Genomic DNA, 26,304 nt, shown 5'->3' on the forward strand with positions numbered 1-26,304 from the left:
TACTAACGACTTCTAACCAGGTTCTCTGTGGTCAAATGTTTTCCCAAAAGTATCTGCCGATTCTCAGTCTTGAGGATGAAGTTTAAATTCCTTAGGGTTAGTATGATAAGGCTTTTTTTTTTTTTTAAGTTGGACACAATATCTTTATTTATTTATTTTTATGTGGTGCTGAGGATCGAACCCAGGGCCTCGCACATGCTAAGCGAGCGCTCTACCGCTGAGCCACAACCCCAGCTCCCTGATGAGGCTTTTTATAGTCCAACACAATTTACCTTTCTCCAATCCCCACATCCTGTAAGCTCTATTACATAGATTTTTCTCTTTTCTCCAAACACCCCATGTCCTTTCTGGCTTGTAGAGCTCTGCACATGTTCTTGCCCCTCCCTAACCTATCCTTTCTCCTATTAAAAAATTCCTTTTTATCTTTTCAGAAGCTCAGATGCCCTTTCATCCATAATTTTTTCCAAATCCTACCATGTAGAATGAAGGTCTTCTTTATTTTTTCTTTTTAGTTGTAGATGAACACAATGTCTTTATTTTATTTATTTAGTTTTCTATAGTGCTGAGGATGGAACCTAGTACCTCAAACATGGTAGGCAAGTGCTCTACCACTGAGCTACAATACAACCCTAGCGCTGAATGAATGTCTTCTTTCTCTGTTTCCAACTACCCTCTGTAAATAAAATAACCCCAGCACCCATTACACATTGTACTTATCCATCATCTTTAAACCCTAAATTCCTCAAACTAGAATTCAACAACTATTTATTGAAGAAATAAGTGAGAATGGAAAATTTTTTAAGCAAAAATAGGAATTGTTTTTCGAAGAGTTCTAGATTTCAAAAAGTTGAAGAAATCTAGAATTCATGTAAACATGTACAGGCCACAGTTTAAGAACTGGGTGGAAGATACAGATGAGTTAAATTTACCAACAGATGGAATCTGAGGGAGAGCCTCAATAAAATAAATAAATAAATTCTAGGATTCTTATCCTAGGAACAACATGCCCAGGGACCAAAAAGCAGAGGTCCAAACTTCATTTAAGATAAATAAACGATAAATGGCCACTGATAACCTAGTGAAGGCAGGAATGACATCCAAACATTAACAGGTGAAAAAAAAAAAAAGTGAAACATAAAGAGCACAACTTCTCGCAATGGCAAGTTTTAAAAATTCATCAGAAGCCTTAACAAGGTATTGGAGTATGGCTCAGTGGTAGAGTGTTTGCCTAGCATGCACAAAGCCCTGGGTTCAATCCCCAACACCACATAAATAAATAAATAATCCTGAGGTGATTCTTAAAGAAAAAATAAAAAGCCTTAACAAACTGACCCAGCAATCCTGCTTCTAGAAATTGTCCCAAAAATCATTCCAAAACGTGCACAAGGATTTATTCACAAGAAAGTTAATTCTGATAAAACTCAGACTAGACCCCCAAGATAGAGGAAGGACTAAAACCTCCATCTAAATGTAGATAAGTGGCCATGCCTCTCCACTGAGCCACATGATGTAATATTATGAAATAAATGCTTGGAAGAAATAAATATATATATATATATATATATATATATATATATATATATATATATATATATTAGTGTTGGGATTGAACCCAGGGCCTTATACATGCAAGGCAAGCACTCTACCAACTGAGCTATATCCCTAGCCCCAAGAAATACATTTTTAAAAAATCCTTACCTCTGAGTGGTGGGAACTGTGAATAACTTGCCTCATTTATACATTCATATATTTTTTAAATTTCAATAACATAATTTATTCACTAAACTTGACTTATTTAAAAACAAAGCACATTATTAAAATATAATAAATGCTCAACAGCCATGAAAGAAACACAGGGCAGGTACATATGTACCATACTAGTAACCATGAAAATTCAAACAGCCCTTCCAGAATGTAGAACTTACCAAACACCACAACTGAGCTCAGACTTTTCATGCAGTGAATTCACTGTTGAGAATTCACTTTAAGGAAAGAAATTAAGAAACTCAAAATGTTAAATGTACAAAAATTCTCATTACATCTTATCTAAAAGAGTTAAAGAATTGAAAGCAATACAATGTCCAAAGAGGGAGAGGCGAATTCAGCATAGAATATACGCACCATGGAATTCAGGGAAGCTATTAGAAATGCCAATTATGACAACTATGCAAAAATATTAAATAATGTTGACAATAGGCTGTAAAATGAAAAGAATACACAAAACTGCATTTGTTAGGGCTGCAGTTATGGAAAATCAGTGTATATATGAACAAGGGAATTCAAAAGTAAAAACATATGCTGTGTAAGGATTATGGGATTCCAGGGAGCTTTTTATGTTTTAAGTCTTGTCCTCATTTTTCTTTAACAAATGTTTAACATTTTGCATGTACCACAGACACATTTTTTTTTTAATTTGGAAAGGAGAAAATAGATTACCAGTAGGAACACAATCACTGTCAGCATTTTGATGTGTTCCTCCTTTTTCCTATGTACTGGGTGGTTTGGCTTCATTTTTATCATCATTGTAATTATATTAATATTTTCTTTAAAGTTGTTTCACAATCATTTCTATCTTAAAAATGACAGAACTTGGATTGATGATGTAACTTAACATGAGCCCTATATGAGGACATAGCAGGGGTTTGCTTTAAGGGTCATTAAGAGTACCCACATAATGTCTGAGTTTTTTAGAAAAAAAAAATATATATGTGTATATATATATATATATATATATATGTGTGTGTGTGTGTGTGTGTATATATATATATTTTAGAAAATATGTATAATATATATATATATACTATACATATATAGTAGTTGGATACGACACCTTCATTTTATTTATTTTTTTAATATTTATTTTTTAGGTGTAGATGGACACAACACAATGCCTTTATTTTTATGTGGTGCTGAGTATCGAACCCGGGTCCCACCTGTGCTACGCAAGGGCTCTACCGCTGAGCCACAATCCCAGCCCCATTTTATTTATTTTTATGTGGTGCTGAGGATCAAACTCAGGGCCTCACACGTGCTAGGCAAGCACTCTACTGCTGAGCCACAACACATTGTAATTATATTAATCATTGTAATTATATAATGTCTGTTTTTAAGCACAGAACAAATAATGTGCTCTTGTGACGAAATAGATGGACTTATCAAAGTTCCTAACATTATAGATGATCCTTAGGTTATATCAGTAAGCATAAGCCAAGAGCTTGGAGAGTACTGTGTCACTAAAGTTGATGTAGTTGAAAATTGAGGATTTTTAAAAATTTATTTATTTATTCTAATTTGTTATACATGACAGCAGAATGCATTTCAATTCATAGTACACATATAGAGCACAATTTTTCATGTCTCTGGTTACACCATTCGTGTCTTCATATATGAACTTGGGGTAATGATGTCCTTCTCATTCTGGCATCTTTCCTACCTCCGGCGCCCTCCCTTGCCCTCTCTCCCCCTTACCCTATCTAAAGTCGCTCCATTTCCCCCCCAGTTTCCCCCGCCATCCCCATTATGAGTCAGCATCCTCATATCAGGGAAAACATTTGGTATTTGTTTTGGGGGATTGGCTTACTTCACTTATAATATTCATAATTCATAATATTCTCCAACTCCATCCATTTACCTGAAAATGCCATGATTTTATTCTCTTTTAATGCTGAGTAATATTCCACTGTGCATATATATTCACATTTTCTTTATCCATTTATCTACTGAAGGGCATCCAGGCTGGTTCCACAATTTAGTTATTGTAAATTGTGCTGCTATAAACATTTATGTGACTGTGTCACAGTAGTATGCTGTTTTTAAGTCCTTTGGGTATAGTCTGAAGAGTGGGATAGCTAGATCAAATGGTGGTTCCATTCCAAGATTTCCAAGGAATCTCCATACTGCTTTCCATATTGACTGCACCAATTTGCAGTCCCACCAGCAGTGTATGAGTATGCCTTTTCCCCCACATCCTTGCCAACAGTTATTACTGTTTGTATTCTTGATAGCTGCCATTCTAACTGGAGTGAGATAAAATCTTAGAGTAGTTTTGATTTGCATTTCTTTAATAGCTAGAGATGTTGAACATTTTTTTCACATATTTGTTGATTGACTGGGAAGGATTTTTACTAGACATTGAAAACAGAAAGATACAATGATGTAATAAGTTTCAGACCAGAAAAATGTTAAAGGGAACAAACCTGCTTTCCATCTCTAATGTTCGTTTCTCCTGTTCATCTGCCCTTCACTGAAGCCAAACGCTCATAGCAGGCAGCAGCTGCTGTGCTCAGCCTGCTCCCCTTATCTCTTCTGGCTCCCCCCTTGCACGGTCCTTACTCCATGCTGCGGCCCAGTGCACTGCAGATTGCCACACACAGACCTAACATGCATCTGTGCCACATGGACTCCTAGAAAAACAAGGATGGGGGGAATAGGGAAAACACTACCTAAGCAATAAACTGCTCTGCTGCCTGTGAAATGAATATGGCCTGAAGAAAGTGAGGAAAAGCTGAGTATTGCCTCCAAGGAGGGGCTCCATGGCTGCAGAAATGTGAATCTGTAGTGCTTTCAAACAATAGGGTTCTTCAACACAAACCAACTATTCATTTATTACGTGCCTGTCTGCCAAGGACTCTGCCTTCTGTTCCAAGAACAGAGGAAAAGCTGTTGTGTTGGAAAAGCTATGACATGGTTTGCCACCACTAAGGGAGCTAACCTCCTTAGAAGTCCAAGAGAAATGGAACTTGGCATTTGTTGCTTTAGATGCTTTTAGACACGAACCTCTGTTCAAGATGCAATGTGACTCCACTGCAACCTTTCTGAAGAACTAATCTGATCGTGTCATTGCCACACTTAAATCTCCTCAGTGGCTCCCAGCTGCTTCCACAGTCATCTCTAAAAAGGAAGCACAGTGCCCTGGTTCAGACGGTGAACTCTGGAGTAAAACTGAGTCAGAATCCTACCTCTGCCCTTTGGGAGCTGGGTGAGACCTTGGGCAAGTTTGATCCTCTTGGAGCCTACGATTCTTTATTTGCACACAGGGATTTTAACAGCTTGTACCTCCTAGGGTAGATGTGTGGATGAAAGGAATACAATGAAGCACAAAAAAGGAGAGCCTGGCATATAAGAGGGGCTCAGTGTTAGATGCTGCTGCTGTGATTGTTACTGTTGGAGAAAGTTCAAATCCCCTAGCAGGGCACACAGAGCACCTGTGACAAGCCCCTGTATGCTCTCCAGCTTTGCTTTTCATGACCTTGTGCCATCACCTCTGCCAAGCTCCCAGAGGGCAGACTGAGATAGGTTTCTCCCATCACGCATTTACTCACAGGGCTCTCCTCTTCTTGACTGGTGTGAAAGGGGTCTCTGAAGACTCTCACCATGTGAGTTAGTCGCTCCTCACTTTGTGTCTCCTGTGTCCCTCAGAGAGTCTTCATAGAAGCTTTATATGCTCCTTGGTTTATGTATCCTGTTTCATCCACTAGGCCTTAAGGACAGAGTCCCTGTGAGTTCCTATCTGCATATCCATTGCCTGGCACTTCAACAGACTCTAAATAAATGTTTATTAAATAAATGCAAAGGAAAAACTGACTAGTACACAGTAAAACTAGGGATGCTTTTCAGAGAACCTGAACACTAGGAAATCAAATCCCCAAACACCCCAAACTGTTACCAAAGGAGAGTTAATTGGCAAAGACCATATAACCAAAGAGAAGAAGAAAGTGATAATTTCCCAAGAGAAAGCTAAGTCTTGTTATAATGCAGTGACTTTGTACTGGGAGAGGGGAAATAGAAGTGACAGTAAAAATAGTTTTAACCTAGCTGATATTGACTATTCATTAAACAGTGCTTTTTAAAACCTTCTTTGGAAAAAAAAATCTAGAATCATAGTTGACTGGGAAAAGGAAAAGAGTGCTAGTTATTTAAATATAAAATATAGAGGACCCAGAATGCAAAACAGAAAGAAAACGAATCTTTGTTCAAAGTCTACAATACTTAAAAATAAATATAGTTTCTACTTATTAAACAATATATGCTAGACACAGACATATTTACTCTATGTGCATTATCAAATTAGTCAATGTAAGTCCTCCACAATTCTGAGACGTAAGAATTAGCTTCCATTTTGCAGATGAGAAGAACACTCTCAGTCATGCTATACCTTTATACTAAGCATTTATTTACTCTACGCAAGTCACAGACCCAGAAGCAGGGCACAGGATGATGAACAAGCAGACAAGATCCCCCCTCCCATACAGCATAAGAAAGCAGCAATAAATGCCTGGGGAAATGTAAGTATACATAAGTGAACAAGAGAACTATCAGATAGTGACAGGTGCTGGTAGAGAATGAAAATAGGACGCAGGGATTATTTTAGTCTGAGTTGTCAGAGAAGGCCTTTCTGAAGTGGCTATATTTAAGATGAGATTTGAATAAGAAAGCCACACATGCAAAGACTGGAAGAATATCTCAGGCTGAAAGATCAGCTAGTGCAAAGGCCCTCTGGTGAGAATGAACTGGTGTGGTCAAAGAACCAAAAGGAGACACAAGGCTGAGTGCATCATCAAGGAAGAGAGGGCAGAAAGACTGATGTGGGGCAGGTCATGTAGATCAGGAAAAGCCAGCACAAGGAGTTTGGATTTCATTCTGAGTGCAGTAGGAGGCCATGGGGTGGGATGGGATGGGGGGGGGGGGGTGTTAAGAAATGTGACACAAACCAATTAACATTTAAAAAAGACTTCTCAGATCTCTACAAAGGAGGATATTGTGGAATAGTATAAGTATAAGCAAGGAGACTAGTTAGAAGTCTACTGCAAGTAGTCTAGTTGAGAGAGAGTGTGGCTGGGCCTAGGGTGCTAGTAGTGATGAGGAAAGAAGAGAGAAATTTGGAAAAAGTTTTGAAGACAAGACAGAACTTGCTGAAGGACTAGCTGAGGATGGAGAAGAAAGAAGGAAATGAAAAGCAATGCCTTGGTGTTCGGGCCCAAGTATATTGGGGTTGATGGCACCACTTACTGGAGCAGGGATTAGAAGAACAGAAGTCTGAAGTGGAGGCTGCTTCAGGGGTCCTCTTTTGGCTGTGTTAAGCTTGAAATGCCTCCTTAGACATCTATGTGGACATGAGTATGAGGCTCCAGAGAGAGACTGAATCATTAGCAAATGGATGTCATTTAAGGCCCCTGGATTAAGAGAGGATATCTACGGAGAGTGAATAGAGAAGAGAGGGGCCCACTTCAGAACCTCGAGTATCCTATCCATTAGAGGCTGAGCAGAGCCTAGAGAGGTGGGAAGGAACCCAGGAAAGTAGAGTGTCACCAAAAATAATGATCAGCTTTGTCAAATGCTGCTGAGAAGATAAGTAACAGATAAGTAACCTTAGATTTGACAACTGAAGGTCAATGGTTGACAGAGACAAGGACAGTACTGGTAGGATAATGGGAAATTATTTGAGAGGGAAAAGTCAAAGCCAAAAACATAGACAATTTATAAGTTTTAATCAGAAAAGGAACAGAGAAAGGAGGAGCTAGTGACAGGTGGATACAATGTCAACAGATTTGCAAATTAAAAAATGAATTTATTTTGCAATATTTGGAGAGATGAAATTAGAAAAGATTTGTGAATTTGGAGGAGTTGGTTTGTCCTAGTAAGAAGCACTAGTGCATGAGTATTTACTACTGAGGATTATCCAGTGGTGAGGGTAAATTTAATGATGGCAGAGAGATGGAGGTTGTACCAGAGGTTAAAAACAACAAACAGCAAAAAAATTGGTAGGCAAGTTTCTGGAATACTTACTAATCCAGGTCTGTTTTGATTCCTAAGTGTATCTTCTTTCTGTCACATCATTAACTTTAATATATACAGCAGCATTTGCAAAAGATCCCCACTCCAGGCTCTGAAGATAATCAGAACAGAGTTGGAAGGAATCTTCAGAGAACTTGAGAGAGCCAACGCAAACACACACCCCCTTCTCACTTCTATGTGAGCAAGCTCTGTTCCTCATACAGACTTCTATTATTGCATTTTCTCTCAAATGTCACTTATGTTTGCACATCTGGCAGGGGTCCTACAGCTAGCTGTAGGACCCTCGATTATTGCCCTTCTATGTTCAGATTGGGTTTGAAGAAAGGATGGGACACTAAGAAAAATCACAGTGCAATATATGTGATAAAACTATAGGGAATAAACTCTCCAGTACTTAATAAAGCACTAAAATGATTTTTAAAATACCATTTATGTACTTATATTCAGCAAAACTGAAGATGAAAATTATAGTACATGATCATTTTGCTTCTTTCCCCTATGCTTGGCTATCTCAGGTGGCAAGTGGTTGGGAATGTCCTAGGAAATGGCCTTCAGTCTCCTCCTCCCCAAGCCTCCTCTGTTCTGCCACAGGGCAGCACAACCCCACCCCCCTCCTTTCCGCAGCCATTCTTTTCCTAGCTTCCCATTTCCTGTCCTAGGTTGCCTCTTCCTTCAGGGCAACAGAGATACCATCTCCCCCTCAAAATTCTTCCTGGCCTCTCCTCTGAAGCTTTATAACATGAGGTTACAGCTTTTGATCATATTAGGTTATAAAACTATTCTGATTCAAATATCAGAGTAGGAGTAAGAATACTTTTCAGTAGGAAATTTAATGTAATGTTGGCCACTGTCACTTTGAGATTCAAAGAAAGATTCAGATGGATTTGATTTGAAATTATGGCTGTGTTCCATCTCTTACAAACTTAATGACTTTGGGGCAAGTCACTCTCTGAGCCTTGGTTCCCTCAGCTAGAAAATGGGAATAAGATTACCTACCGTAAGGACTACTTACTATGAGATTTAAATATTTTTGTAAATAATTTGCCACAGTACCTGGGAAATTATAAGTGCTCCATAAATATTAATTCCCTTCCTTCTAATGACTTTGTAAATGTCAGTTTTATCTCTTCAATGAGATGTTCTTGGAGACTGATAACAATTTACATATTTCAGTAGATTGTCCACAGTCCCTAGCACACAGTTCAAGACATTGTAGGCACTTCTTTTTTTGATCATAAGTAAAATGATGATTGTAGCTACACCTCACAGCACACCAGAATCTTCCCAATGATGATACCTGGTAAATTACATAAAACTAGCCTAAAGAGTTTCTTAAAAATAAAATTGCTACATCCCTTTCCTAGATACTCTGACTAAGGAAGTCTGTTTTGTTAACTTCCAATAAGTGAGAAAAGGCTTTCCATTTTAATTTAGATATTGTTTACTTTCTCTGTTTTCACTCTTTAAGTTTCTTATAAATATGATTTATTTTGTAATTTTTAAGTAAAAAAAGAAAACTGGAATCAGAAGTAGAACCTAGACTATTACAAAGAGGTTCTTCCATTAGTAATCAATAATCAAAAATATAAACTAAGTAAAAGCATTCCCTGGTTACAAAACTAGATAAAGATGAAGATGGTCTTATAGTAGATGATCAGTTTGGTTTTTGTATTAGACACAATAATTTTGTTGTCTCAAATATTTCTTGGAAGATAGATGCTTCATTTGGAATTAAGTATAACAATGTCCGCAACTGACTTTCAAATGGTTCAGCATACACACACACACACACATACACTTGAGAAATAAGGTGAAAATGTTAAAACTCATCTACTCAAAGATTGTTGAATATTTGGATGTTCATTTTATTACTCAATTTTTAAGTATGAATAAAATTCTTTTTCTTTTACTTTTTGAGGTGCAGGGGCTTAAACCTCTTGCATAGAAGTCAAGCACTCTGCCACATATCTATACCCCCAGACCTGAAATATTTCATAATTACATGTTGGGGGATAAATAGTCTCAAGTGATCTGTGACAATCTGGTTTAGGAACCACTGCTTTTACCTAAGAGATTTATTCCTAGAGTTGTGAAAATAAGAATTCTGATATGTATGATATATTATAAATGTTCTAAAGTCAACAATATTTAAAGGAATCTTATGTCACTATCTCTTCATAAAACATTATCTCCCAATTAATGTTCATAAACCTACAAAAGTAGACTTGAAATGTCAATTAGTGAAAGAAGAGGGACACATAAACAAAAAGCCTGGGAGTTGAATTTGACTCCTCTCTGCTTCCTAATACCTACCAAATATTTATCAAACCAGCCCCCTCTCCCCTCCTGTCTTGCCCTAGCCCAGGGACAGACTTCATCCTATCTCACCTATAGAACCTGTGAGAACTACAGGTGATTGCCCCATCTCTTGCCCTACCCAGCTCAGATTTACTCTCCAACAGGTTGACACATGCTAGACAGTTCGGTCTTCCGTTAAAAAGCCTACAGTGGCTTTCCATAGTTTTTGAAATCAAGTCCAGAAATCTTCAAACTCCTCTCAACTTCTCCAGCTGTACTTCTTACACATCTCACACTTGAAGCCCCAGTAACACTGAACTACTCACGGTATTTCTTACCCTTATGCTTTAGTTTTCTGTTGTTGCTGTTGTTCTTATATTTGTTTCAGTCCCTTCTGCCCCCAAATGTTTCCTCCACCTTGCTTAGGCACGGCCTTCCTCCTTTCCTGGATTTGCCACCTTCTACCTCTCTCCTCCCACCTGCCACACATACCTTTTCTATCTGATTCTCCCATAGACCTTGAACATAGTTCCATTACTGCAATTATTCCAGTGTTCATAATTATTTATTTTACAGAACCTTCCACTCTATAAAATGGGGGCTTTGGGAGGAAATGGCTGAGTTTAGTTGATTGATTGATTGATTGATTGAAGCCCCAGAACTTACTTCTACTTTGTCTTTCTGATGCTCTACTTCTTCATTTATAAAATCGGAAGAATATCATGTACTCAAAGGTTAGGATTAAGTTTCAGCATTCAACGCTTACCACAGGCACACAATAGGCCTTAAGCACATTTGATTCGCATTCTCTACATCTCCTGTTTTTGCTTTCTAGTTCCGCCCTTCAGGAGCTGCCTCTTACACGGGCTGGCTACCTGTCCACGTGCCTGAGCAGTGAGAGTCTCAGGCTCCAGACCTCTCCTGGGCTCCCTGTCAGAGCCTCTGGACTCTAGGATGGCTCACCAAGGGAACAGTGCAGGGCTGCAAAACATTTCTTGAATACTTTTGTGCAGGACACAAAAGGGAAGAGGTAGGAAGTGACAAAACACATCCAAAGAACAGGGAGAGACAGGGAGGCAATTAAATGATGCAGGAAGTACAATTCAAAAAAGGAAAAGATTCTGTATCTCTGTAAGTAGATAGGACATCCTTGGGAGGAAGCACCATTTGAACAGGACCACAAAGGATGGATTCAAGCTAAGGAGCCGTTTCCGTAGTTACACTCTTGCTTTTACATCTCACAGATGAAAAAAAAAAATCAATTTAGGAAATGCTGCTTATATACAGCCCTCTCAGAGGTTCACAGTGCATGACAACGAGGCTCTGGGAAGTCTAAAAGTAAGGGAACCCTGTTTCACTGTGTTTATCCAACATGCCAAGTTTGTTTGACCACTACTTCCCTATTTCTTTCCTCCTGAAAGATATGGTTAGCATCTTGAGGAATATACCTGAAGAAACAAAAGGTTAAGTGTTATCCTTTCAATGTTATATATTTGCATTTTTACCAGGATCTCACATGGACAATATGTTAACATCAGACTTTTCAAGAACATAATTGGTAATTTCTAAAACTCTCCTGACATTTTGTCCAAAGGGGAAGAGCAGTGGAACACACCGCAGAGCTAAGTAGCTGTCTGAACAGAACACATTCTCTTTCCCTAGTATAAAGCAGAGTGCAGAACACAGGCCTTTCTCTTGGGGAGGGGAACAGCACATGTCCACTGGGTCCATTCTTTCTTTGTTAGGATGTTTACACTCAGAAAGCCGCCCTCCCTCCCTCTCCAACCTGCTGACTGGGTAAAAAACACCAGACTTGAAAGCAAAGGGGACAACGTTGTATAACAAGCCAACAAGGCATATTTTGCTCTAATTTTACCAAATAATTGTTCTTGAAAAAAGACAAGAAGGAAAGGGGCATTGTATGCTTATCTGTCTCCACCCCCAGAAGCACAATGCTGAATTATCCTTTCAGTGAGGTTACAAATGTCCACTGGCAGTGAGGTCCTGTGCTCATGACACAGTGAAAAATAAGTATTCCCAAGCCCTGCTTCACAGGCCAACAGGGTAGATAGATAGGTAAACAGACCGCAATGCAGCAAATGGTGTGCAAGCAAAAAATTCTATACGAAGAAGTGAGGAGAAATATCAGGGAGGCACAAAAGCAGGACTCCTTAACTTTGCCTGGACTTAAGAGTCAGAAGAAGCATCATGTTAAACCAAGAAGACTTCTCTTAGTTCTTAGAAGATTAAAAGGGAGTCTCCAAGGCAAATACATACTCACATATGTACATGCATACATAAAATAGGGTTACAGAGTGGAGTAGAATAGGACAGGATATGGCAAGATTGAAAAATAAAGATAAGTAGCCACCTTCCAGAGAAGCTGGCACACAGAACAACTGCATCTGACTTCACTTATTCCACAAGCCCCACAAAAACTCAGCAAAGTCTTTTATTCCTTACTTTTGTTCCTCACAAACACAAAGATAGATGAGAAAAGAGAATGGTATCAAACTCTGGAAGTATGGGAAGCAGATAAGAAGTAATAAATGACTTAAGAAACGCAACAAATCTGTATCCTAAACCAAATGCAGGGGAAGCTGAGAATTCAGCTGACTGAAACCACTGAATCCTTAAAAAAGCACAGGAACTGGCAGTACCTTGTACTCCTAGGGAAGGAACAAAGGAGGCTACGATAAAGAACACAAGAAGGAAAACAGCGCAAGAAGTTAGAGCTCTAGATGCCTCCTCCTCATAGAATTCTGCAGGCTCGTCTCTGGAGAGCATAACACAGAAATGTTTAGTATTTGCTTAAAAGAATCTAAGGAAGGCGACTGGTGGATACAGATGAAACAAAAACATCCATGCACTGGTAACTGGTACACATGGATGCTGAATACATGGCAGTTCATTGTACCACAATGAACTCTCTACGTTCGTAAACCTGGGGATTTTCCCCAATAGAAAGTAGAAATGTCTCTGGTCTGGGGGTACCCAACAGAGTTGAAGAGGAAACATACAACAAAGATATGGCATTAAGGTGTACTGAAGTTATAGTGCAAAGATCACCCTATTCCCTCTCCTCTTGACCACTAGAGCATCATCAGGTAGAATCTTCCTCTGCAAGGAAAGAGATGCAAGCAAGGAAAAACCTGAAGGTGCAGAACCAGAGCCCACAAAGATCACCCTGCAATGAAGCTGAGCTAATCATCTACGTCCCACATTCAAAGTGTCCTGACAGCATTTTAAAATAATTTTTTTGAAATATAATTCACAAAGTACACAATTACCCTTTTAAAGTACACAATTCAGTGGTTTTTAGTACAGTACAAACATTAACACAATCAATTTTAGAACATTCTCCTCTCCCTATGCCCATTAGCAGTCACTTTGCACCCCACCCCCCTGCCCCAGGCAGCTACTAATCTATTACCTGTCTCTACAGATTTGCCAGTTCTGGACATTTCATATAAATGAAGTCATATTCTATGTGGTCTTTAGTGACTTCTTTCACTTGCCTTAATATCAAGGTCTTAACAGCCTCTTTCCTCCCTTTCTTAATCCGGAGCAACACAGCCAAGGATCACATTCAATGTGACATTTTCTGAAAGTCACTAATGAAGATACAACTACAGAAAGTGCAAGAAAAGCAACTCAAAGGAAACAGATACCATGGGTGGTGGGTGGGGAGAGTACCATTAATGTTCTCACAAAAATGAAATAAAACTACATTCATGAAACAAAATTAGAATACTATTAAAAGGAAATACTAACCAAAAGAGCTCTTAGAAATTGACAACATAATAGCAGATTAAAAAAAAAAAGAACTCAATGAAAGGATGCCAAGATAAATTTGAGGACATCTTCTAGAGAGCAAAATCAAAAGGCAAAGATATGTAAGACAGAAGAGAGAAGAATATTCTAGAGCACTACACTAGTACAGGGGACCAATAAATGATTAATTCTCAAGAAAAAATGAACAGAAAAATAAAAGAAAAATCATAACAATATAGTTTAATAAAACTTTGAACTTAAAAATGCAGGTTGCGGCCTGGCGTGGTGGTGCACGCCTGTAATCTCAGCTGCTTAAGAGGCTGAGGCAGGAGAATTGAGAATTTAAAGCCAGCCTTGGCAAAAGGGAGGTGCTAAGCAACTCAATGAGACCATGTCTCTAAATAAAATTAAAAACAGGGGGCTTGAGATGTGGCTCAAGTAGTAGCGTGCTCGCCTGGCATGTGTGAGGCACTGGGTTCAATCCTCAGCACCACATTAAAAATTTAAAAATAAAGATATTTTAAAAAATTAAAAATAGGGCTAGGAATATGGCTCAGTGGTTGAGTGCCCCTGAGTTCAATCCCCAGTATCCAACCCCCCCAAAAGAATGCAGGTTGCTAGGTTGAAATGGCCCTGAACAGTGTGACATTTCCATGAAATTCCAGAAAACTGAAAAAGAAACATTCCATAAGCTGTCAGGAAAAAAGAATCTATATACGAAGAATCAAAAATAGAACCCTTCCAGCTTGTCTACAGTGACAATGAAGCAATGCCATTAAAAGGTAAAGGAGGAGCTGGGGTTGTGGCTCAGGGGAAGAGTGCTCACCTAGCACATGCAAGGCCCTGGGTTTGATCCTCAGCACCACATAAATAAATAAAATAAAGGTATTGTGTCCAACTACAACTAAAAAATAAATATAAAAAAAAATAAAGGGAAGTGACTTCCAACTACAGTGCAATACCCAGGTAAAGCACATCAAGAGTGAGGACAGAACAAAGACAAGTACACAAGCTCTCAGAAAGTCACATCCCAAACACGTGTTTTAAGATGCTCCTGGAGCATTTCCTTCTTTGGGTGGCATACAAGGAGCAGGGGATCTAAGGCAGACAGGCCAAGGACCCCAACATGACTGCCACTTGGAGAAGCCAAGCAGACTGGAAGCATAATTCAAGGCACACACATGCTGCAGATGGCCATCACCAACAACCCCACTGCTGTTAGATACTCCCTTATGTTGTATTTCTAAATATTTTAAATATATAATTATAAAATTTTCAAACATGCAAATATGGAACCCCATACCCATTAACCAAATTCAACAATTGTCAAGAACTTGGCATATTTACTTACCTTTTACCCCTATTTTTCTATTTAAATGTTTTAAAACAAATTCCACTTCATACTATTTCATCTTTATATACTTCAGAACCCAACTCTATACTGAAGCCCTAACCAGTTCCCAAAACCTCAGAATATGACACTGGTGTTTTAAAGAAGAGGGGATTAGGATGCACACAACATAGACACCAGGTGAGGGGAAAGCAAAAGGGCAACCATCTGCGAGCTCAGGAGAGAGGCCTCAGAGGAAAGCAAACCTTCCGGCATATAGATCTAGGACTTCCCGCCTCCAGAACCCTGAGAAAAACTATGTTGAAGCCAATCAGGGATTTTGTTATGGTAGCCCTAGCAAACTAATAAAACATAGATTATCCAAATCAAAACAAGGTTCATACAGTACATTTGGTTATAATTCTCTCTTTATTCTCCCTTGAGACTGGGTCTATGTTGCTCAGACTGGCCTTGAACTCCTTCCTAGGTTAAAGCCAACCTCCTACCCCAAGCTTCTGAGTAGCTGGGACTACAGGAGTGCATCACCATGCCCAGTTCTGGTTATAATTCTTAAGTCACTTTTACCCCTATTTTTCTATTTAAATGTTTTAAATTGTTTCTATTTAAATGTTTTTAAATTTTTTCATGCCATTGACTTGTTGCAGAAGCAAAGTCAGTGTCCAAAAGAATGTCCACAGTCTGAACTTACCTGCTTGCTTCCTTGGAGTATAATTCAACTTGCTGTTCCTTCCTCCATCTTTCCAAAAAATCGAAGTTAACTCTAGAGCTTGATTATATCTAGTGGTCAACTTCTAGTTAGAATATTCCACAGGTAGTAATGGATACTCTCTTATTAACCTGACAAAGAATGCCCAGGTTCTTGGTCCAGAGGCTGTTCTGACTATTTGTTTTGACCACATGTGGCTCGCCTCTTCTTGCTGCCTGTCTGGATTGGCTGATACTTTCACTTCACCCTACTGAGGAGTTTTGCTTTGGCCTTCTTCCTGAGAGCTGGAGGTGGGCTACTCTCTGTGACCACATTACAATCAGATGTTGAGCTGAAGCCCTATCAGATACCCTAATAGTGGTAAGCCTTATATTTCCTCGCATTTGCTCACAACTTGCCCACTTACATCCTCTTTAGGACCTTTTGTAACTCCCAGGAAGCAAAAGCCAGACAAGACACACAGTTTACAGCTTATTAATAGTGGCAAGGTTGCCCTTTTCTTTTCTTTTTTTTATATTTATTTTTTAGTTTTAAGTGGACACAATATCTTTATTTTTTATTTTTATGTGGTGCTGAGAATCGAACCCAGTGCCTCGTGCATGCTAGGCGAGCGCGCTACCACTTGAGCCACATCCCCAGCCCTGGTTGCCCTTTTCTTACAAAGCTTGCTAGGTTTGTGCTTGCTTCTGTTGTTAAAAAATTAAACAACATTTGTTTTAGTAATACAAACATGGGGTGGCTAAAGCACAAAGAAAATCAGGGAATGACCAACACAAAGGTCAAAGTAAACATCACCTCTGGTAAGGAGGATACATGAGCCGCTTCTGGGTATCCATAATGTGCAGTTTACTAAACTGGAAGGTAGATACATAATTTGCATTTTGACCTTCTTCCTTAAACTGTAAGTGTATATTTAAAACACTCTTGGGTATGTATTGTATATTTCAGGTTAATTATTTTTTCTGTCAGCAGTCTGCAGTGGCAAGGACACAGGATTTGAAGAAAGAGTAACAGCAGAAAAGATTGAAAATGGGAGTTTACTCTGAAGGCAAATAGGTACTTCAGGGACACTGTCTTGGGTGTGTCATCAGGAGACATTTATACCCAAGATCAAATGGCTTCTTCACAATCTATCCATCAGGAATGATAGGGAAAAAGCCCTTCTTTCTACTAAGTCACCTAGTGATGAAATAGCTGATGAATTAAGCCTCTTACTCAGAAACATAATAATATGGTTTTGATGTATTTTTCCAGGGAGAGGAGTTCCAGCTTGCCCGAGGTAACATACTTGCCTTAAATTCACAAATGACACAAAGCTGGGAGGGATGCAGAACAAATGTTTTCAATGACAGAAGCGGGATATATCTTGGTGAGCTAGAATGACAGGTCAAATCTAGCCCAATTTATAATAACATCTCCCATTTGTTGAGAACATATGACATGCCAAGAGCTTTACATAATTTAACTCATTTAATCCTCACAATCACACTGTGAAGCTGAGACCCAGGAACATCACTTGCCCAAGGTCATAAAGAAAGTTAATAGCAGAATCATGATTAAACCTAGGTTTTCAGACTCAAGTTTCAATTTCAAGAAAGATTCCTCCTGCAACCAGAAATTAACATTTTAAACTAAGTCTTCTTTAATTCAGTTTGCCATCCTCAGAACTGCCCTCAAATCCAACCCTCTTGGGTATATGAAAGTATCAGCACCTCTGAAGAATGATCAGATCAGGCTGATTTAATTAATATGACACGTGGGAACCCTATGACAGCTGCCAGGGAGCCTCCATCTGCCCTTAAGAGCAAGCTGTAACAGGATTCTCTCTGCTACACACTCCCAGATTAGCTATGTCTGCCTCCTAGTCTGAATTTAAGATTTTACACATCTCACGCTCTGCATTTATAGACGGGGGTCCCTCATTGCAAAGATTACTGAGCAAAAAACCCTCAGCCAGGCTGTTCCCCACCTTCAATATTCTCTTGTCCCAGATTTGATGGGTGTGTTTAGCTGGGAGAAGAGCATATAAACAGCTCCCATGCACAGTCATATCCAATGGAGCAATCTCGAAAGACAGCCAGAGAATTTTAATGAAAACCAGAAAACCCCTGGCTGCTAAGTCCAACTGTGATCTGGGCCTGCCAGCCCCTCCCTCTGCAGCTCAGAATCCCTGAGCCAGCTTCCTCCCAAAGAGCAGGGAAGAAAATCCATTTTGCATTCAGTAACGCCTTTCACAGTCACCACTTTCCAGGGTTATTTAGGTTAGAGAAGGGTTACATGTTAACTGCAACAGGACCCAGGGACCCTGAGAAGCACAGGGTGTGGCTGCAGCAGATCTGCACCAGCAGATTATGAAACAGTCATAAAAAAAAAAAAAAAAGGCTCTTTCCTTCTGCCAAAGCTGTCTGCCCACAGCTGCATACAAGGCTAGTGGGGAATCTTAACAAGTTTAAAGGGGCCGTATTTCAAATACTTGAGAACCAAAGGGGAAGAAATGAGTATTTTGAGCACTTACTGTGTATCAGGTGCTCTGGTCTCAGCTCACCTTCACTATGAGACTGGAATTCTAAACTGCATGTGCCAGATAAGAACACTAGCTCAGAGAGGTTAGAAAACCTGTCCAAGACACACAGCTGGTAAGTGGAGAAACAAGACTCAAAGTTCAGTATGGATGAGGGTTATCAAAAATACCAAACTCGAAATCCTGACTTGCCTCATCCAATAAAAAGAATGATCATTTACTGAACATTGGCTATGTGCCCAGCACTAAGCTAAGATTTTTACATTCATTATTTAATTTAATCATTAGCAATCAGATAAGATAGGGGTCATTATTATGCTCATTTTAAAATAAGCAAACTAAGCCTTAGGTATTAAGCTCAGCCGGAGGACATGATGTTACCAGATTTGAACCCCAGGTTATCTAATTGAAGAGCCTCTACCTTAAAACACTCAAACAGCCTACAGCAGGAAACTATTTAAGCCATTCCACCAAGCAAGCCAAGTCACCTTGAGATTTCTGCTTCCCTTCTTGGCAGGAAAATCCAAGTTCTAGGCTTACCTTTCAGTTCCTCCTAGCACCCTTGGTGGAGGCACAGAATCTCTGGGATAGCTGATAGCTACATTTCTAGGTTTCTAGGACCCTACATGTGTAAAGGAGAAGGTTACTATCATGATACTGGCTCCCCTGAGCAGAGGCAGACAGCCCCTTTGCAGGCTCTGCTCCACAGGCCCATACAGCCTCACAGCAGCCCCCACCCCAACAGCTCACAGGCCATTTTGTATTCTTAACAGGAGACCACGTGCTGCCTCCTGGAGTAACTGTGATTTCCCAGGGGAAATGACTGTCTAGACAGAGCATCTCAATCCATCTTGGGAAAAAATGGGCAATACGATGTAAGGATTGATCACAGATTTTGGACTCTGTGTTCAGCACCCCAGTGAAGGCTCTGGGCTTAGTGCCTCTGGGTTATCAAACTGAGCATCATCGCTTGATGTGGATACCCCAGTTGAGAACAGTCTTTCCAGCTGCACAAGTGTGACCTGAGGGGCATCTAACAACCAGGCTTATGGCTGTGCACAAAGGCATATCACACCATTCCATTAATCAGGATGAAACCTGATAGACCACTTTTATGCATGTTCAGAATTAAGCACTATGCTTTGAGGTGGACTGAGCACCTAATACGTGCCGGATACTATAACATTAATTAATATGTCTTAATTAACCTTCACGACATTCTGTGAAGTAAATAGGATTGCTATTAGGCAAATGAGGCAACTGAAATCCAGAGAAGTAATGTAATTTGCTGAAAGTCACACAGGAAGTGGCAAAGCTCAAATTCATATCTGTTTTTAGCATGACCCCATACACTTTCATTCAGTCAATACTAAGTCCACTCATTTATTCCTCAGATATTTATTGAGTACTTTCTATGAACCAGCTACTGTGCCACTCAGAGAATGTAACTGTTCACATACATGATAGTTCCAGTTACTAAAAATCTTGTTTTCTCATAAGGAACAATGAGCATGTAGATTGGAAGGATAACTAAGATGAGTGATCAGGGCAGGCCTTTCTGAAGAAGTAGTATCTGGGCTGAGACCTGAGACATGAGAATGAGTCAGTCATTTGTAAGCCAGGAAAAGAAAAGTGTAGATAGAAGTAACTAGAAGTACAAGAGCTGGATGCAGGGAAAAAGTTTTGGCATGTCCTAGGAGCATAAAGAAGACTGCTCACCAAGGCTGAGTGAGCAACAGGGAAGATGGAATGGTTCAGATGAGGCAGGGCCTTGACCAAGGAAAAGAGTTTAGATTTTGCCCTAAGGGCAATGAGAAATCAAAGGAGAGTTTTAAGCAGGAGGAAGTGGAGCATGACTGTAGTCCTAGCTACTCCACAGGCTGAGGCAAGAGGATTGCTTGAGCCCAGGAGTTTGAGAGCAGCCTGGACAACTTGGCAAGACCCCATCTCAAAAACAAAACAAAACAAAAAAATTTTTAAATCAGAAAAACGACATGATATAATTTGTGCTTTAAAGGGCTAAAGTTGATTGCTATGTGAAGGAGGGACAATAGGGAGGAGGCAAAAGTTGGAATCAAGGAAGAGATGATGGTGGCTTGGACCAGGGCAATGGCAGTGGAGATGGACTTCATATTGGGGGATAGGACTGAAGAGACCAAACTCAGGTTTCTAACTGAACAACTAGGCCAATGGTAGTACCAATGGTAGAGAGAAGTTATGAATTTAGACTTGAAGCTGCTTAACCTAATGAAAAGGAGGTGGTTGGGGGTTAAAACAGAGTAAACTGCAGGGACCTAAAACAGATTCTACCTACTTCATGTGGCTATCGCTGACAAATGGTGGCCTATGTGCAAAAAGCAAACAGAGGAAAGGAGCTCAGGTTGATGTGGGAAGCACTGTCTTATGGTCAAAGCTATGCAAAGAGAAAGCAGTGAGCTGCCTTGGGAGTGGAGGCAGAAGGAGATGAGGACTTAACCTTCTTTGGAAATATTACAGAATAAAGCAGATGACCTTGACTAGTAGATTGAAGTTCAGTATTTGGGTGGGCAGAACACTGCCTAAAATCCTTCTAAACCCTGAAATTCTGTAGTTTTATAGTAAAATTAATTTTATCTTTTGGACTAGAGTTTCTCTAACAGCACAGAACTTCTTTAATATCTCTTACCTCTCAGAAGTCAAATGAACACAAGGTCAGCTAATTTCAGTCACTATAAAGTGATTCCTACTTCACTTCTAAGTGTCATGTGAGATGCTGAGAAGCTTTATGGTGTAAGGGAAAGGCACAGTTATAGAACTGGATATTACATATCTGCAATTTATTAGTTCTGTATCCTCTGGCAAGTTATTTAAATCCTGTGAGTCTCAGTTTCTGTCTTTGAAATATGGGGAAAATCATGCCTTATTCAGGATGTTTGCTGTAAGACTCAAACAGCAATGTCTAATATATTCTGGTAATAATAATTATCATCATAGCTAACATCTATTACTATAGATATAAAACTATATGCCAGGCATATGTTACATGCATATATTTCATCAAATCCTTAAGCAATACACAAAGTAATAATCACTATTATTATCCCTGTTTTGAAAATTACAAAACTGATTTCCAGAGGCTACAATAAGTCATATAACAAGCAGTTATGAAAATTAGGTAAAAAACAAATAAACTTCAATAAAGGTCAAAAGAAAAAGACAGAAAACCATATTTCGGCAACTTGAACAAAATACTATTGAATTTAACAATTCAATTCACTGACTAGATACTTAATAAATATCTATTGAATATATGAATGAATGATTCCAACAAACATTTGTTGAATTTCTACCAGGCACAGCATTAAGAAACTGGCGTTTCAGATCATTTACATCACTTTAATTGAGAGTTGCCATTAAAACCACAATCTTCAAATGGCAGATAAACTGCCAATATAAAAAGTCCTAAGAAATGTCATTCTCATATACAGCCCAAAAGAAGTCAGAATTACTACTGTTCTTTCCCATGGAAGTCTTTCAATTAGAAGATCATTCAGAACAGTAAGCAGGAAACCAAGAGCACACAGAGAATGGAAGCCAAGGGAGCAGATATCTCAAAGACACTCAAAGAGTGATCAAGTTGGAAACACTATTTTTAGCTTAAAATGATATTGATTCTCTTGGATCTTTCATTCAAGGTGTCTTTGAGATATCTTTGGACATAAATGTCCCCCCACAGACCCATGTGTTAGAGGTGTTATTGGGAAATGGTAGACACTTTAAGAGGTGGGGCCTAGGGAAAGGTCTTTAGATCACTGGGGCATACCATTGAGGGAGACTATAGACCCCAGATCTTTTTGATCTGTGGCCATGAAGTGATGAGTTTTGCTCCTGCACACACTCCCTCCGTGATATGCTGCTTTGCCACAGACCCAAAAGCAATGAGTCCAATCAATCATGAACAGAATATCCACAAGAGTGAGCCAAAATAAACCTGCTGTCTTTGTGAGTCTCAGTTTCTGTCTTTGAAATATGGGGAAAATCATGCCTTATTCAGGATGACTTTTGTTAAGTGATAAAGTATTCTGTTATAGTGGTAAAAAGCTGACCAATACAGTAAGATTTCCAAAGGAACAGAAATTTAAGAGGACAAAAGCTGAATAAAATGATAGTCTTAGTAAATAGGAGCTTCCTAATGGCTGTCACTGGAATTGGGGGGGGGGGGGGGGAAGGAAACCAAGTTTCAAAGGGCAATTAGATGGATGGATTAAAGAGGAAGATGAGGCAAGTTTTAAGTTTGGTAATAAAAGGAAGGAGAGGGAAAAAATAATAGCCTGGTGAGAAGCAAAAGGACTGTGGGTAAGGAGCCAAAAGAAGAGGAAAAGCTGAAGACAGAAGACAAGTGGAAAAGATACCAGAAAGAAATAGGAGGCCAGACTCCAGGAAGTGGAAAGACACAACACAGAATGCATAAGGAAAGTAGAAGTGACCTTCTACTCTGAGACAGCAATAAAAGAGAAGAGACTCTGACATATGGACATTGTAAAAAATTATTCTGAATCAAACTTGGTAAATACAAAGATATTGGGCTAGGGTTCTAGCTCAGTGGTAGAGCACTTGCCTAATACATATGAGGGACTGGGTTCAATCTTCAACACCACATAAAAATAAATAAATAAAATAAAGGTATTTTCATCCATCTACAACTAAAAAAATTCTTAAAAATACAAAGAGTGATCAAGCGGGATAACACTATTTTTAGTTTAAAATGATATTGATTCTCTTGGATCATTCATAAATTGGCATTGAAAAGAACAATAGTTATTTGGATTTAAGTTCTGTACAGTTCAAAACCAGGCTTACTGAGATATTAGTTATAGTCAGTTTCTTAACCTGGTGCTGGTTATACTGATAATGTTATTTGAAAACTTCATCAAGCTATACACATGATATGTGCAGTTCTCTGTATGTATATGATATTTCAATAAAAAGTATTTATAAATTGATCATTAACTTAGAATTACCATTCCTCTACTATTGTTTAGCATTTAAAAGAATAACTCAAGAAAACTATATGTTCCTTCAGTCAGGCAACATTCATTACCATTCTTGCAGATTCTCTATAATACTAAATGAGATATCTAGATAAGTAGTAGGTATCTAATGAATATATATTCATGTAATTGTAAAAATGTTAACACCAAATGTCCAGACTTAAATCTATCTCCAGGAAATAATACACTTACTGTCGCCAATAATCTGGACTAGCTAATAATAATATATGTCCCCTCTTGTGATGCAATAAGAAATATACAACATTTTGCCCAAAAGTTTTACCTGCATACAATCATGGAGAAATAGACAAATTCAGACTGTGAGATATTAAGAAACTGGGCTTATAAATTTTTAAATATCATAAAACACACACATGCACACACACACACACACACAAAAAAAAAAAAAACTCCTTATAGACACTTAAGAGATTTAAAGAGAATAAAGAAAAAAAGAGTAAAGATAGATAATAACTAGATTTAATGTATAATCCTTAATTGCATTCTGGGAGTAAAACATACCAACAGTTATATTATTAACATTATTATTATTTGGAGAATAGGAATGTGACAGGTTATTTGCAAAAATGGCTTCAGTTATTCATGCTCTTGTATCCATGCCCCTCAGCAATATGACTTTTTAGCTCCTCCCATCAAGAGGAACTTGTGACTTGCTTTGGCTAAAAGACTACCACATAAGTGGTGCTGTGCCACTTCCAAGTCTAGGCCTCAAAAGGCTTTGCACTCTTCTGCTCGCTCTCTCTTGGAACCTGCATGCAAGCCATGGGAACAAGCCTGGTCCAGCCTGCTAGAGGATGAGAGACCTCTGGAGCAAACATGAGCCATCTGAACTGAGGCCAACAGACACCAGCCAGCCCCTACTTGGTCCAGCACTGACTGTAGATGTATGAGGAACCCTAGCCAACCAATTGATCCTGAGCCATCTTAAAGATACACCCAAATGACCCACTGAAGTATGAGCATTAATAAGTGGAGGTTGTTTTAAGCTACTAAGTTTGGGCATGGTTTTTTTACACAGCAAAAATTAGACGATCAGAGATAAAATTTCAAACACAGAAAATTTCAAACATAGACCGTGCATTTTACAATATCACAGAATCAATATTAAATTCCTAGAGCATGGTAATGGTATCATGGTGATGTAGAAGAAAAAAGAGTTAAAGAGTACCATGATGTCCCCCCCTCCAAAATGTGAATATGCATTTATCTTTCTCTAAAGACAAAGCAAATGTGGTGAAATGCTGACAATCAGTAAATCTAAGTAAAGGGGTTTTGAATGTTCTTTGTACTCATCTGTTTGAAATTTTTCAAAATGAAAAGATAGGAAAAAAACATATGCCTCTTTGCAGAACATGGTGATACAGAATATTTACCTGATATTTACCAGAGGATGTCACCAGGTTGTAAACAGACCCTTCTTATCCTTTCTTGCCAGCCTCCACCTTCTTACTGGAGGCAATGAACTACTGCTATTGAGGGGGAAGGGTAACAGATAAAAACTGCAGTACACAGGAATATACCCTGATACAGTCATGAGAAAAACTCATTAATAATAAAGGAGTTTTTAAAGGTAGGTAATAATAGCAAGCAATCACTAAGTGAGATTTTCTTCCTGACATAATCAGAAAAAAAAATGTGTAAAGTTGAATGAAACATGAAAAGAAAAAAGCTTTGACAAGAAACATGGGTAGCTCTTTGAACTGTTCTGTTAGAAAACAAATATTCATGTTCCTCTATTTAAGGGATTTCTCAATGGCCTACAAATGAGAAGAGTATCTTGTATTACATCTCTTCCCCCTGAAAATCTCTAGAGAATCTTACCAATACAACCTAAATCTGTTTTTTTCACAGCCTAATGAAAGCCTTCTTCATATAACTTGGATTCCCCCCGCAAATAATATGAAGCAATTATTAATGCTGTCTATTGACTTATATGAACAAACTCAGGGGCCTAGGTTCAAAGGATACAACTTTCTGAACTAAAATTCAAACTTCTTGGTTTTATTATGCTGTATAGAGAATCTCTGCTTACAATGAATGGCAAACAAAGCCCACACCATTCTTTATACAAAAAAAATAGTAACCTGTGCACAGATTTTTTTTTTTAAGAACAATCTCTATAAATCTGTTTTTCAAAGTGTTTTACTTCAAAAATCTCCAGTGGAGCAATCCTATGCATTACTATTGTCAGGTGAGAAAAACATTCAACTTACAAAAGAAAGGGAAGAAAATGTGGCAAGATACTATACATTTTATGAGTTGCTTGTTCTCATTTGTCAGAACTAAAACATGAATGCAGCAAGGACAATTGTTCCAGGCATTATTTGACTTGAAGCCAAACCCATTCCTGATTTCTTAAGGAATTCCTCAGTTCTCTGCCTCACAAACTCCAGGATGCATCAGGATATAGTTTGAAACCACAATCTTAAAATGGCTGTGCAAAAGGAAGAAGTTTACCACATGCAGAGAGAACCTTCCAGTTGCCTACCCCAATTTCAACAAATTCAGAGAAACCAACCAGGCTCTCATGTCTTCAAGGAAACTTTGATGTTCAAAGAGAATTCTACTGTCTATTAAGTCTCAAAGTATTGATAGACACGGTTTAAAAAAAAAAAAAAATCTGCAGAGCAGTAGACTTTCCTGGCCCACATCTACACATGAGCCATTCTGTCTTGTAAGAGGACTAGACATCAGTGGACTTAAACATCAGTGGTCTGGCTCAGTCACTGAGTTCCCATGCACTGGGCATCAGGAGTATCAACTGTTTAGAGAAGTAGACACTTATTGGTTCATTTTTTTTTTTTTTTTT

General features: G+C 38.8%; 1 protein-coding gene across 2 annotated transcripts in view; it reads right to left on the reverse strand.

Moving 5' to 3' along the window:
• The window catches only part of Rab30 (RAB30, member RAS oncogene family), an 86,720-nt gene that overhangs the window by 36,801 nt on the left and 23,615 nt on the right, over positions 1–26,304 (reverse strand). The window contains exon 1 of one of the 2 annotated variants that reach the window (XM_071616556.1): positions 7,786–7,821. The exons of the other annotated variant lie outside the window; for it this stretch is intronic. The gene's annotated coding sequence lies outside the window, so the exon portion shown is untranslated. Of the gene's footprint in view, positions 1–7,785; positions 7,822–26,304 lie in introns of those variants that run through there. 2 annotated transcript variants of the gene reach the window in all.

This window comes from Marmota flaviventris, chromosome 9, assembly GCF_047511675.1.
Source record: "Marmota flaviventris isolate mMarFla1 chromosome 9, mMarFla1.hap1, whole genome shotgun sequence".
In the NCBI taxonomy this organism is placed as follows: domain Eukaryota; kingdom Metazoa; phylum Chordata; class Mammalia; order Rodentia; family Sciuridae; genus Marmota; species Marmota flaviventris.